We start from the raw sequence: 14,636 nt of genomic DNA, 5'->3' as shown, positions 1-14,636 counted from the left end.
GGGATTGTACCTGCCTGTAGACCTATGGGATTTTTAAGAGAAAGCCACATGTTTGTTGTTCCCATCAGCCCCCTTCTCCCTCCCTGGTTGTGAAAAATTTGCCCATCTGGGACTGTGGGAACTAAATTTGTTTTCTCAGCAAGCTGCCCTTCCCAACACTCACTATGTTTCACCAAGTCACTACGCTTTTTCTCCATGAGTAATCCCACTGTTTATACTCCTACCCTTTGCAGCCATGAGCTGAGAAATAGTGTGTGTAACCACTCAAGTGCTTACCTCACATGCTTTGTACAGGAACTCTTACACCTCATGCCAGTGAATGGAAAGAGATGTGTAAGAATTAGCCTTACACTTGAGCAGCTCCTGCTTCTATGATGACCATAAAGACATACTAGAAGATAGTGTGGGAAAATAGTTATCAATGTCCAGAAGGTTTTCATTAATCCAACCGTCATTTTCTGAGCAGCTATCTACAGAAAAATGGTGAGGTCAGAGGTAGGAAGGAATGCAATGACAAAGACAACATCAGTGCCACAAGAGAAATATTATAAATGGAGCCATGAAAGTGCTGAATAACATGCTGGGGTGTATAAGCAAACATAGGGGAATGGGATGAATACACATGTCCCCACGTACAAGATGTAAAATTTTAGTGTACACTCTCTGACATCATCTATGTGTGATAAGTAGTTGTCAAGGAATGTAGTAAGAAGTATTCAGGAAAGGAGACAAGTTTCTATGAATTTACTTCTTCAGCCTTTCTACACCCTTTAGGGCAAAGGGTCTGACAGCTGAGTGGATCATATAGCCTTTCAAAACAATAACTCCTTTTTCCTGCTTTTTTTCCTTTTTTTTTTCCAGACTCCTAAAGAACTAGATGAATCTCTTTTTTGCCCTCCCCTCTTTCTCTTGTACAAGGTTAGAAGTCTTGTTAATAGAATGTAAGTTCATCCCATCAAATACAGACTTCTGTTTGTCTCCTCAGAAAAAGGGGTCACTTCTGGGTCTCCCTTGTAACTGAATACTCCCAAGAGCATCATGACCATTCCAGGGTTTCCATAGGTGGTATGTTCAGATTGGGTCAGATTTCCACTTTGTTGGTTTCAAGGTCTTTGTATTTAGATCTGAAACCTTTCCAGCTCTTTTATTTCCTGATAATTTTAATGGCAATACTTTCACACTATGTTGATCATACTTAAAAGCTGGTTGGAAAAAATCCAATATTTAATGACATCTTTACAAGGGTCCATCACATAATTGTTCAATGTGTTCACTGTAACACCTCAATTATGAATATATTATACTTGGTTGCTACCAACAAAGAAATTTTATTTTCAAATGCAAATTACTTGTGGGGAGTGAATTTGACTAACATTTTCGATGGCCTCCCCTTAGAAAGATATTTAAATCCACATGTTTATAAACTTCTGAATCCTGGTCTCCATCTCTGAGTTCTTGAACCATTCTTTTATTGTAAGTATCAGTTTCTTAATCTGTGAAATAGCAGGCACTCAAGTGGAGATCAATATACACAGGCAGCTTAGCTTCATGCCTGGTATGGACTGTGCTTCCAGACGATGATAGCTGCTCCTCAGTCTGGCTTGTCAGCCTGTAAGATCTGATACTTGCTCAGTTGTCTCTTGTCCTTAGACTCCAGCGCCAGGAATCACCAGGTTTTGATGTGATTCTCCACTTGCCAGAGTTCTCCTTAGCTGACTACAAAAAAGAGAGCAATCATGTAGCTCAAGTACAGCTAACTTTGTCTCTTTTCTGCTGTGATCCTACTCAGTTTTCAAGAGGCCAGTCCTGTCCTACGAGAGGGAGCATAAACCAGAGCAGATCTCTTGGTCCCTGGGACTTAGGGTAAGATGTTGGGAAGACCTTCTCTAGAGTTTCAGGATGGTGGGCTATAAGGTCCATGTGAACTTGGAGCTGTGTTCTGGAAGGAAGCTCTAAGAGGCAAGCTAAGAGGACTTAATAAATAACATTGTTTCAACTTCTAAATCCTACCAAGCCTTGGTTAAAGCAATTAAGAGCATGAGCTCTGGGGCCCTGGCCTTGCTGCGTAGCTTGCTGGTTCTTTTGTTTCATTTGTAATATTTTTATTTACTTGCAAGGGAAGAAGAGAGTGAGCAAACCAGAGCCTGTTACTACTGCAAACAAAGTCCAGATGCATACATCTCTTTATGCATCTGGCTTTATGTGGGTACTGGGGCATCCAACCCAGGCAGTCAGGCAAAGCAAGCACTTTTAACTGCTGAGCTGTCTCTCTAATTCTGGTTTTGTCATTTCTGTTTCAGCCTTAAGCAAGGCTCTACATTTTCTTTTGCCTTGGTTTACTCACTTGAAATGAGAAGTTCAGAAATGTACCTGCCTCATAGGATTGAGTGAAGATTAAAAGTAGAACAGTGCTTGGCCACTAGAAAGTTCTGGACAAATCTTTGCTGTCATTATACATTGCGGAGAGTGAACAGATTATTTTAAAGTGCCTCTTTCCACCCCAACTAACTTGATTTGAGTGGTGTAATAGTTTGGATGTAAAATGTTGCCCATGGACTCATGTGTTTGAACACTTGGTCCCCAGCTGACGGCACTGTTTGAGGTGGCTATGGAACCTTTTGGATGGACATTATGGCCAGTGGACGTGCACCACTAGGATAGAACCTTTGAGGATCAGAGCCCCGCCCGATTTCTGCTCCCATTCCCTGCTGTATTACTCACTGCCATAGACTTGCCTTCCCTGCTATGATGGTCTGAAACCACGAACCAAAAGTAAAATTTTCCTCCTTCAAGTTGTTTCTGTTAGGAATTTTGTCCCAGCAAAGAGAAAAGTAAGTTACACAAGGCGGTTCTTACTACTTGCAACCCCAAGGCCAGACCAGTCCCTCCTTCTTTCATTGTGCCATCAATTCCTAGATGGGCTGTGAGCACCACGAACAGAGTTCTTCATGTGAGATTCTGTGTTCTGTCAATGTTAACCCACGCATTTGGGATCCAGCCCTTCATCCCAGTAAGAAAATTTCATGAAAAGGATTTTTCTCATATAAAAGGTAATGAAATATGTATGTATCTTTATGCACATATCTGATTATTTCCCCCAGTAAAACCTGTAGCATTGGCATAACAAAGTCAGTAACACAAGATTTTAATCAGAATTTTCAAGCAACTAAAAAGAAAAGTTTTCCCGGAGAAAGCTGTCTTCAGCATTTGCACCCAAAACAGCCTTTACTACTTTGATACAAGTTTCCTGAGTGAAAGTTGGGGAAATTTGTGACTTGAATATGCTTTTCTTTGTCCACTGATTGATTCTTTTCATGGATTGCTTGATTATTTGTATATCTGCTTTTAGGATTTTCTTCTTTGCTTGTTTTCTTCTCCCATGGGTATATTTGAAAAGCAGGCATATGGCAAGGCCATTTTTCAGTTTGCTGTTTACCTTTTAGTTTGACCATTTTCATACCTTACCTTTTGTTTTATTTTTCACTGTTCATTGCTGTGATGAAGAGAGTCTATTTCCATAGGCAAATACCTAAACTGCTGAGCCATCTCTCCAGGCCCCAAAAGAGCTTTCTGATGATGTAAGCTAGTTGGTAAAAAACACTCAGAAATCCCTGACTTGGACATTTTTAAACTCTGTACCTGAAAAAAAAAAAAACCCTTTATAATAAAAATATAAATCCTCAGTGCTAAGAGTAGACAAATGGAGGTGCTGGAGAGATGGCTCAGCTGATAAGGCACTCACCACGCAGAACTTGGGTGAGATCCCTATGCCCCTGAGTTCCAGGCCAACTTGGGCTAGACCCTACCTCTAAAAGAAAAGAAAAGAGCCAGAAGCTAGGGCAGAAGAGATTGCTCAGTGGTTAAAGGCCCTTGTTTGTAAAGTCTGACTAGGCAGGTTCAATTCCCTGGTAGCCACAAAAAGGCAGATACACAAAGTGGCATGCATGTCTGGAGATCATCTACAGCAGCAGGATGCCCTGGCATGCCCATACCTTCTTTGTCTCTCCTCACACATAGTTTTTTAAAGCCAGAAGTGGGCTAGAGATACGGTTTTTCAGTTAAGGCGCTTGCTTGTGAAGATTAAGGACCCAGGTTTGACTCCATAGAACCCACATAAACCAGATGCCCAAGGTGACACATGTGCACAAGGTGACTGGCACATGTGTACAAGGTGGCACACACATCTGGAGTTCAATTACAATGGTTAGAGGCCCTGGTGTGCCAATTCTCTCTCTCATTCTCTCTGTCTCTCTTATAAAAATAAAAGAAATTAATAAAATAAAATAAAAAGTCAGAAGCCATGGCAGGCTCCTGTAATCCCAGCATGCTGTTGCTGATGATTAGATGGAAGGTATAGACAGAATTTCCCAGAAACTCAAGAATGAACCCAGAGAAGAACAAGATGAGAAGCCTGCCTCAATTAGGTGGACAGGAGAGGACCAACCTGAAAGTTGTCCTCTGACCTACATACGTGTACAAACACAAGAGAGAAATTAGAGAGAGAGAGAGAGAAAAGCAAAAAGTTGGTGGAAGCACCAAGGGGGGTGACTTGAGGAAAGGTTTGGCCAGAGAAAGATTACAGGATAGCAGGACACACCTAGTTGAAATCAGTCTTGATTTTGTTACTTGCTGTGTTCCTGTGACAGACCTCTTGAGCTCTCTGCAGGCCCTCATCTGTGACATGGGTACCATCATATCACCTTCTGTGTTGAGGGGAAGGTTTACCATGCCCATACTGTGTCTGGCATATGAAAGATATTCCATGATTATTGTTAAAGTGAGATCTAGACCATGAGGAAGGCAGCCGGGGACTGGCATGTGGTCAAGACCAAAGGCTCAGTAGCAAGAGATAGCAGGACAGCTTTAGAGGTCCGAGGCTAGTGCCAGTGATGAAAGGAAGAGGCAGGAAACTGTGGAGAAGGGACAATGACAGTGACAATGTGGCCCTCACAGAGCACTTTACACATTGAATCCTCACAGCAACCAGATGAGATCTTCACTGCTATGATTCCAATTTTCCACATGTGGAGACTGAGGCACAGAATGTTTTTTTTTTAATATTTTTTTGTTCATTTTTTATTTATTTATTTGAGAGCGACAGACACAGGGAGAAAGACAGATAGAGGGAGAGAGAGAGAATGGGCGCGCCAGGGCTTCCAGCCACTGCAAACGAACTCCAGACGCGTGCGCCTCCTTGTGCATCTGGCTAACGTGGGACCTGGGGAACTGAGCCTTGAACCGGGGTCCGTAGGCTTCACAGGAAAGCGCTTAACCGCTAAGCCATCTCTCCAGCCCACACAGAATGTTTTTTTCATGAAACCTAGAGCTTTCACTAAATCCCTTGGTCTGAGGGATCAAACTGCATCTTTGGACATCTGGTTATAATTGCCAAGTGATCCCAGAGTAGGTCAGTGTTTGAAGGTCTTTTTATCAACAAGAGATCAAGTGAAAGCCAGGTGTGGTGGCACATGCTTTTAATACCAGCACTTGGGAGGCAGAGGTAGGAGGATCACTGTGAGTTGGAGGCAACCCTGAGACCACATAGTTAATTCCAGGTCAGAGACCTTACCTTGAAGAGAGAGGGAGAGAGAGAGAGAGAAAAAAAAAAAAGAGAAGAAGAAGAGGAAGAGGAGGAGAAAGAGGAGAAAGAAGAAGAGGAAAAGAAAAAAAGAAATTAAAATGACGATGAATGTTGATGACATTGTGGGGGAAGAGGAACTCTTATCTATTGTGATTTGGAATGGAAACTGGTGCAGCCATTATGGAAATCAGTATGGAGATTTCTGGCCTAGTTATGCCACTCCTTGGCATGTAACCTAAGGACTCCACTTTTATCAAGTCACTTGTTCATGCATGTTTATTGTTGCTCTATTCATAGAAGCTAGGAAGTAGAATCAGCCTAGGTGCCCATCAACTGAGGAATGTAGTACATGTATACAATGGAGTTTTTAAAAAATGAAACAATGAAAGTTGAAGAGAAATGGATGGATCTGGAAAAGATTATACTAAGTGAGGTAATCCAGGCTCTGAAAGACAAACACTGCATGTTCCTTCTCATATGTGGATCCTAGCTTCACATTTTTAGATTTCTATATAAGTTGGAGTAAAAGTCAGTCAGTAGTAGGGCCAGGTGTGGTGGTGTGCCTTTAATCCCAGCACTGGGGAGGCAGAGGTAGGAGGATTGCCATGAGTTTGAGGCCAACCTGAGACTCTATAGTGAATTCCAGGTCAGCTTGAGCTAGAGTGAGATACTAGCTCAAAAAACCAAACAGCAACAACAAAAAGATTTAGCAGTAGAGGCTATGAAGCTAGAAAGGGGCTATAAGGGAGGTGGGAGAGGAGAGGGTGAGGGTTTAGTAGATATGTATGTGGTGGGGTGGAATACTGGGGTGGATGGTCTCAGTGGGGTCAGGAAAGGAGAATGGAGGAAAGAAGGAGTAGAAGAAAGGTTAATCCAAACTGGGGACATTATGAATAAGTAATTTAGAAACCTACTTTTTTGCATATGTGTGTGTGTATTTAAAGGGAGGGAGTTTGAGCAAAATTATCCTGTGGGGGTAGATAATGCTGCACCTAGAAGCCATAGATTGTTTCAAAAAAATTTCAGTTCCAGCAGTGGAATACTTCCCAGTGAATTGTTGGTCAGGGAGATCCTTCAGGGCCCCCAAACAGTGCAGGCTTTTCTCAAGGCACTAGGTTACCCACCAGAGCTAGATGGCAAGACCCTATTGCTGAAGATAGCACATGCTTTGGTTTTAGAACATTGAGAAATCAAGCTAGAGCTGAGCTGGAAGCCTCCACCCTCTTTAGTAGCTGTCTTAATGCTTCTTTGGAAGAAAAGTCATCAGCGGTCTTAACCAGCAGTGGACCCTGCAAGCTACACAACTGGTCATCCAGGAAAGATGTACCAACTCATGCCAATAGTGGCATGTCTGTTACAAGAAAAACCAATTGCTCTCTGATTGGATTTAAGGCCCACTCAATGGCTGATACTGGAAACCTAGTCAAAAGCCTATGGCAGGCATGAAGAAATCACTCAGTGGTTAAGGTGCTTGCCTGTGAAACCTAAGGACCCAGGCTCAATTCCCCAGTACCCATTTAAGCCAGATGCACATGGTGGCACATGTGTCTGAATTTTGTTTGCAGTGGGTAGAGACCCTGGTGTGCACATTCTCTCTCCCTCTCTCTATCCCTCTCAAATAAATAAATAATTTAAAAAAAAAAAAAGCTTATGGCTTGGGAGATCATAAGCCCAAGAGAAGTTATTACTGTTGCCTGACTACACGGATATGTCATGCCCACCAAAATGCCCTCTAAATACTTATGTTTATGTCCATGTGTTAGTGCTACTCTCGCTTTTAGTTAAACAGCTCTCTCTTTTTAGATTATGGTGATTGCTGGCACACTCAAAGCTCACATCAAGCTCTCCAGGTACAGTGGTTGCTGTCGTGACAATTGTAGGGGACTACTGCCTGATTCTGAAACTCTACCAGACAGTAGTGGGCAGGTGCTTTTGTGAGGCATCATGCAATATGGACACCTTAAGCTACAAATAAACAAGTGCTATACATGTTTATACCACCTGTCCTAGCACCTCAGCCAGTACCAACAAGGGCTTAGGGCATATTGTGGTTTAAATGTAAAATGCCTGTCCCCTATACACTCATGTGTTTGAAGACTAGGTCTCTTATGATACTATCTGGGAAGGGAATGGAGCTTTTAGGAGGTAGAGCCTTGCTCGAGGAAGTGGGTTACTGGGGACAGGTTTTGAGGTTTTATAACCTAGCCCCTACTTCCTATTCCCCCTCTGCTTCCTGACTGTAATGTGATGAGCTGGCTCCTGCTTCTGTTGCCTTGCCTTCTCCACCATGAAACTTCCTCACATATTTGCTCACAATAAGAATGAAACTGATAAGGAAAGGGAATGCATTATACAGGAACATATTAAAATTGCAAAATTCTCATGACCTTAGTGTATCCCTGAATTCTGCAACTGAGATTGCCATTCAGGTTTAGGGGCTTAATACCTCCCTATGTGCATGGCACCAGTGTGCACTGATATCACAGGGTTATCCTATGACATGACTGTTAGTCTCCCAATTCAAAATTGATGGCAAATCTCCAAAGCTGCAGCTAGACACTACCCAGCAAAACTAGATCTTTTCCTCCCTTTGATCTGCAATGGAGAAATCTAATATGTGTGCCTCAGACAGAAGTCGCCTTGAGGTTACCAGAAAGGGTGGAGAGAAGCAAGGGAGTATTTTACCAGTTCACAATAGCTGCTCTGTGGGCCAACAAAAACCTGACCTCCTGAGCGATGTCTGACCTTTCAACTCCCACAAACATATGTATTTACTCAGCAATTACACTTTAAACTACCAAAGGGACAGTGTAATCACATGTACCAATGGGAATAAATTAAAGCTTGTCAGGATCTCATAACAAAAGAATGCAAAGTAACATTTGCACTCCAAAGAAAACAATAGAACACCTCTCTTCACTGGTGTATGTGCTTTTTTTCCCCTCAGTTTCCCTGTTTTGTAACTAAGGCAGACAACAATAAAGCCCAAGCACAAATCCCAGAAGCTGAAACACCTAAGCCAATCGGATGAGCAAGATCTCAAGTTTCTTTCTTTTTTTAAAAATTATTTCTATTCATTTATTTTGAGAGGAGGAAAGAGGCAGTGTGTGAGAGAAAGAAAGAGAGACAGAGAATGGGTACACCAGGGCTTCCAGCTACTGCAAACGAACTCCAGATGCATTCGCTACCTTGTGCATCTGGCTTACGTGGGTACTGGGGAATTGAACTGAGGTCCTTTGGGTTTGCAGGCAAGTGCCTTAACCACTAAGCCATCTCCAGCCCCTCGAGTTTCTTTCCTTCCTTCCTTCCTTCCTTCCTTCCTTCCTTCCTTCCTTCCTTCCTTCCTTCCTTCTTTCTTTCTTTCTTTCTTTCTTTCTTTCTTTTTTGAAGTAGGATCTCACTCTAGCCTAGGCTGACCTGGAATTCACTATGGAGTCTCAGGGTGGCCTCAAACTCACAGCAATACTCCTACCTCTACCTCCTGAGTGCTGGAGCTAAAGGCGTGCACCACCATGCCCAGCTTTCAAGTGTCTTTAAATATGAAAAGGACCATGGTAGTGTGTGCATGCACGTGTGTTATATGAACGTGTGTGTGCAGATGTGTACATCCTGTGCAGAGGCCAGAAAACTTAGAATGCTCTTTCTTCACTCATCTTCATGTCTCCCTTCTTGAGACAGAGTCTCTTACTGAACTCAGACTGGTTGACCAGTGAGCCCCAGAGTCTCTGATCTCTGCTTCCCACAGGACTGGGATCTCAGCTGTGTGTTGCCACGCCCAACTATTTCCACTGGTACTAGGGAATGGAACTTAGGCCCTCAGAGGCCCTCATGCTTGCATGGCAAGCTCTCTTACCCACTGAACCATCTCCCCAACCCTATTGTCTCATTTTTAACATCACTCAAGAAAAATGTGCTGGAGACATCCCTTTCCTCACAGCATAATGATGTTCCCGCCCCATGACTGTATATGGCAGCATTCAAGAACAGAGCTGTTTTGAGCAGGTAGACATGAAGATGGAAATCTGAGCACTTCTAGATTTGGAGGCAGGCAAAGTTCCCTCCCAGTGTGAGGATAATAAGGTAAACTGGTAAAAAAAATCTACCAACCGACCATATTTGGTGAAGCTGACATGTATCTGAGACTCAGCATTGCCTCACTTGGTCATACTTGGCAACCAGGAGGCTGTACAGGGTACCAGATGTGCCAAGGCTGTCAATCTTATTGGAAACCCAGACAGAAAGATCTGGAGGTCTCAGTCAGAGCAGACAGGATCAGTGAGGTACTGCACTAAGCAAGTGTGAACTCTAACTACAGAGCCACATAGATGGATCACATGGGATATTGGGTGAAAGATAGTAGCCACAATGGGTACATGTTAAAATGGTGATCCAGGGCTGGAAAAATGGCTTAGAGGTTAAGCACTTGCCTGTGAAGCCTGAGGACCCTGGTTCGAGGCTTGACTCCCCAGGACCCACGTTAGCCAGATGCACAAGGGGGCGCACACATCTGGAGTTCATTTGCAGTGGCGGAAGCCCTGGCACGCCCATTCTCTGTCTCTGTCTGCCTCTTTCTCTCTCTCTCTCTCTCTCTCTCTCTGTCACTTTCAAATAAAAATAAAAATAAATAATTTAAAATGGTGATCCAGTTGGGCTGTGAGTTCACCCTCCACTCTCACACCTGGTAGAAATGACCAGTCACTGTAACACACTATAGCCAACATGACTTGTGCTTGCCTCCCACTTCCTGGAGGTTTCTATGCCAACTACCTGGCACAGAGCCTGGCCCAGGGTAAGTATATTTTATGAGGTCTGTGACTTGAGACAGTTTTAGTGACAAGGGAACCCATGGACTCAGTACTGAACATAGATCCCTGAGGAGAAGTGAGGCTCAGTGTACACGAGACAGAAGGGCTTTGAAGAGTACGCTCCTGCCGCATGCTCATGATCACTGCTCTCAAATGGACAGGGGAGCAGTCTCACGTGGACCAAAGCTTTCACCTAGTTCTACTCTACTGGAAGGAGAACAAGGACTAATCACACCAAGCTCTTACCATATGTAATTTAGGAATCACTTTCTAGTAAATGGGAAATATAATCTCACTCCTTGGCTCAGCAAGCACAGAAATATAGAAGGCTTATTTCATCCATTTCTTGAAAACTTAATTGGAAGATGAGATAAGGGCTGAATACATCCTGAGACATAGTAACCACAGGTGCTGGTAGAACATGCCTTTTCTCTTATCTTAGACAAGGCCAATAACGTGTCTCTGGTTTCCTTGTACAAGAAAAGGACTCACAATTGGGTTTTGCCATTGTTATGACTACATGAAGGCAGAAGTCAACAACATGCATTTGTCTACTTTATGCTGGAGTCAAGGTTCGTCATGGACACGAAGAATTAAAACAGTGGAGAAGCTTTCAGTGGCAGAATAAATAGCGACATGCTATCCACAGCTTTCATTATGGAGATGACCTGTATGAAACACTCACCCCCAAACTGCTCCTTATTCAGGCACAAGAAGGCTTGCTTCAAAAGATCGTGTTTTGTCCTTCCTCCCATCTAGAAATCTGTTTTGCAAAAGGAGTAATCCTGTGTTAGTGAGATTAGCAGAGGAAGCCATTTACATAGGACCCAGCTAACTTGTTTTTGCTTTGAAAAACAAAAAATGAGATGCTCAAGACATTGTGACTGCTTTTCAAAGCTCTTCTAACAATGTGCAGATCTGTAAAGACACTCTTCATCTAGGCTTTTATTAACTCGTTCTCATAAGCATCCTGTGAGGCAAGTTTAAATAGAGAAGAGCATGGTTCTGGAAAAGCCATCTCCAAAGAGTGATCAGCCTGCTTTGCTGAGGAAGAGCAGAGGTTTTGTAGTCTTCCAGCATTCTCCATACAAATGTCCCTCTGCCGATAGCTGCCAAAGCTCTTTGATTTTGGCATCAGCCTGAATCTGTCTGTCGCAGCAGCTATAGAGGGGAGGGCAGCTTGCAGTGGCTTCCATCCATTTTTCTCACCACAGAGCCCAGTGCCACCCCCCAGGCCCACTGCCCCAGACAAAGCCTATCTCTTCCAAGTCTTGACTAATGCCAGGAACAAAAAAAAATTATATATATATATATAGAAGGACAAGGGATGGGGAAGGGCATTAAACTTCAGTGTGTCAAAAGGGTACCAGACCCAGCAGATGAGCCTGAGAATGGGCAGAACATGAAAGCATCTAGCTTTATCTTCAACTTGGGCAAAATGGAGCTCCAAAGCCATACAGAATGCCACCGGACTATTGCTAGGGTCCCCAAGAGCTTTAACGTCATGTATGTGCAAGAGTCCAAGTCAGACAGGTAATCAGAAAAGGGCTGTGTAATGACCATGGGGACATCCTGTGGGTCTGCCTGCTGTGCAGCCAGACCCGGGGCAGGTATAAGACCAACTCTTCCCACCATCAACTGCAATGTAGAGACACCTCATGATGTCAACTACCAGAATCACCATAGCCAGCTTTGCTTTGGCCCACGAGATCACTGATCTGCTTCAAAGCCCTGGCTTTTGAGGGCCTAAGTAAGGCTGAGAAAAAGACAAGGACTGAAATACAGTATCAACTTCATGTTCTAATTGACACATTTGACTTGATCTTTGGTTTTGTTTTTGTTTTTCAAGGTAGGGTATCGCTCTAGCCTAGGCTGTCTTGGAATTCACTATGTAGTCTCAGGGTGGCCTCAAACTCACAAACTCCTACCTCTGCCTCCCAAGCGCTGGGATTAAAGGTATGCACCAGCCACCACACCCAGCCTGACTTGATCTTTTTAAAAATATATATTTATTTAAATTTACTTGAGAAGCAGAGAGGGAGAGAGAGAATGGGCATGCCAGGGCCTCCAATCACTTCAAAGTCCAGACTCATGTGGCACCTAGTGCATCTGGCTTATGTTGTCCTGGGGAATTGAGCCTGGGTCCTTAAGCTTCACAGGCAAATGCCTTAACCACTAGGCCATCTTGCCAGTTCAACTTTATCTTCTTTTTTTTTTTTTTTGAATTTTAAAAATTTATTTGCGGTCTGGAGAGATGGCGTAGCGGTTAAGCGCTTGCCTGTGAAGCCTAAGGACCCCAGTTCGAGGCTCGGTTCCCCAGGTCCCACGTTAGCCAGATGCACAAGGGGGTGCACGCGTCTGGAGTTCGTTTGCAGAGGCTGGAAGCCCTGGCGCGCCCATTCTCTCTCTCTCTCCCTCTATCTGTCTTTCTCTCTGTGTCTGTCACTCTCAAATAAATAAATAAAAATTAAAAAAAAAAAGTGTGCACCACCACACCTGGCTTCTAAAAAAAAATTTATTTGCAAGCAGAGGGGGATAGAAGAGAGACAATGTGTGCTCCAGCTGCAGCAAACAAATCAAGATGCATATGCCATTTTGTGTACTGAGAATCAAATCCAGATCATCAGGCTTTGCAGGCAAACACCTTAAGTGCTGAGCCATCTCTCCAGCCCTTACCTTTTTTGAAAACAAAGAAATTTTCTATGGTTTTATTAATTTAAAAATATTTTTATTGCCGGTGTGGTGGCGCACGCCTTTAATCCCAGCACTCAGGAGGCAGAGGTAGGAGGATCGCCATGAGTTCAAGGCCACCCTGAGATGACAGAGTTAATTCCAAGTCAGCCTGGACCAGAATGAGACCCTACCTCGAAAAACCAAAAAAAAAAAAAAAAAAAAAAAAAATTATTATTTGCTTGCAGAGAGATAGATTTAGAATGGGCTTACCAGGGCTTCTGTTCAGGGCCACTGTAAACAAATTCCAGATGCCTGTGCCACTTTGTGCATCTGGCTTTACATGGGTACTTGGGAAATGGACCACGGCTGGCAGGATTTACAAGCAAGTCCCTTTAACCACTAAGCCATCTCTCCATCTTCAACTTTCCCTTTTAGAAAAAAAATGTGTGTGCACGCATGCATTTACAAGTCATGGCATGCATGTGGAGGTCAGAGGACCTTGAGGTGTCTGTGTTCCACCTTCTGAGACAGGGTCTCTTGCTGCTGCAGCCAAAGCTTCAGATTGCCAATCGGCTTTATGTAGGTGTTGGGGAATTGAACCTGAGCCATCAGATTTTGCAAGCAAACATCCGTAACCAATCATCCATCTCCCTAGCCCCAACAAACTTTACAGTATCACAGTGAAATGGACAGTTTTGACAGAAAAGTGAGAATACACCATTCATAAGTCAAGGTGTGCATGGATATAATTACTGACTTCTGCCCATCATGAGGACAGTGGGGTACACCTCTGCAGGAGTGGAGCAACATGTTGGCTGGCCTCAGCAGTTACAGTTGAATCTGGCTTTTGTTCCTCATTGCGTGTGTGTCATCTAGGCCAAGCTCCACTTTATTGTTCTCTCTGGAGAGTGCAAGGATTCTAATAGTTCAACAGTAGGTCCTGACAACAGCCACCAAATGTAGGCTTTGGACCAGCTACCAAATTAGCCCATTCAGTATAAACTGAGAGGATCTTTATACCCCACCACTCAGAGGACAGGTTCAGCAAGGGTGACTGGCATGCCAGACCCTGACTCTGTTCAGGCACAGGACCACCCAATTCTTCCCTCAGTACCCAGGAAGACACGGGTCTGCCTGCCTCTTCCGTGCTATACACCCTGTCATAGCACTTCACTTGCTTTCACTCCTAGGATGTTACTAATGACACTGGTCAAGGTGCAATTCTGCATTAAGTTTAAGGGGTTTGTAGGCGAAACTTTAAATAAACTCTCACTAGGGGGTGGAACAGGGTTCACTCCACACAGTAGGCCGGTACTTAGGATGCCAGGGTAAAAAAGCTTTCAGTCCAATGCAAAGCAGCAGGCAGCCTAACAATGGATTCATCTCAAGGAGGCTGTTTTCTGTGCTCACTGCCTCCCTCACAGGCCTCACTTTGCAATGTTGTCCCGACAGGCTGGTTCAAAGAACAGTAGGCACAAAGTGCGTATATATTAACCTATCATAGATACCTCCTCTAGAGTGTCCCCTCTGGGCGTGGGCTAACCTGTCAGAGATGCCAGCATCCTCTAGACTGTCCT

The sequence above is a fragment of the Jaculus jaculus genome, chromosome 14 (assembly GCF_020740685.1).
Source record: "Jaculus jaculus isolate mJacJac1 chromosome 14, mJacJac1.mat.Y.cur, whole genome shotgun sequence".
Taxonomy (NCBI): domain Eukaryota; kingdom Metazoa; phylum Chordata; class Mammalia; order Rodentia; family Dipodidae; genus Jaculus; species Jaculus jaculus.
Note: the sequence above shows the minus strand (reverse complement) of the source record.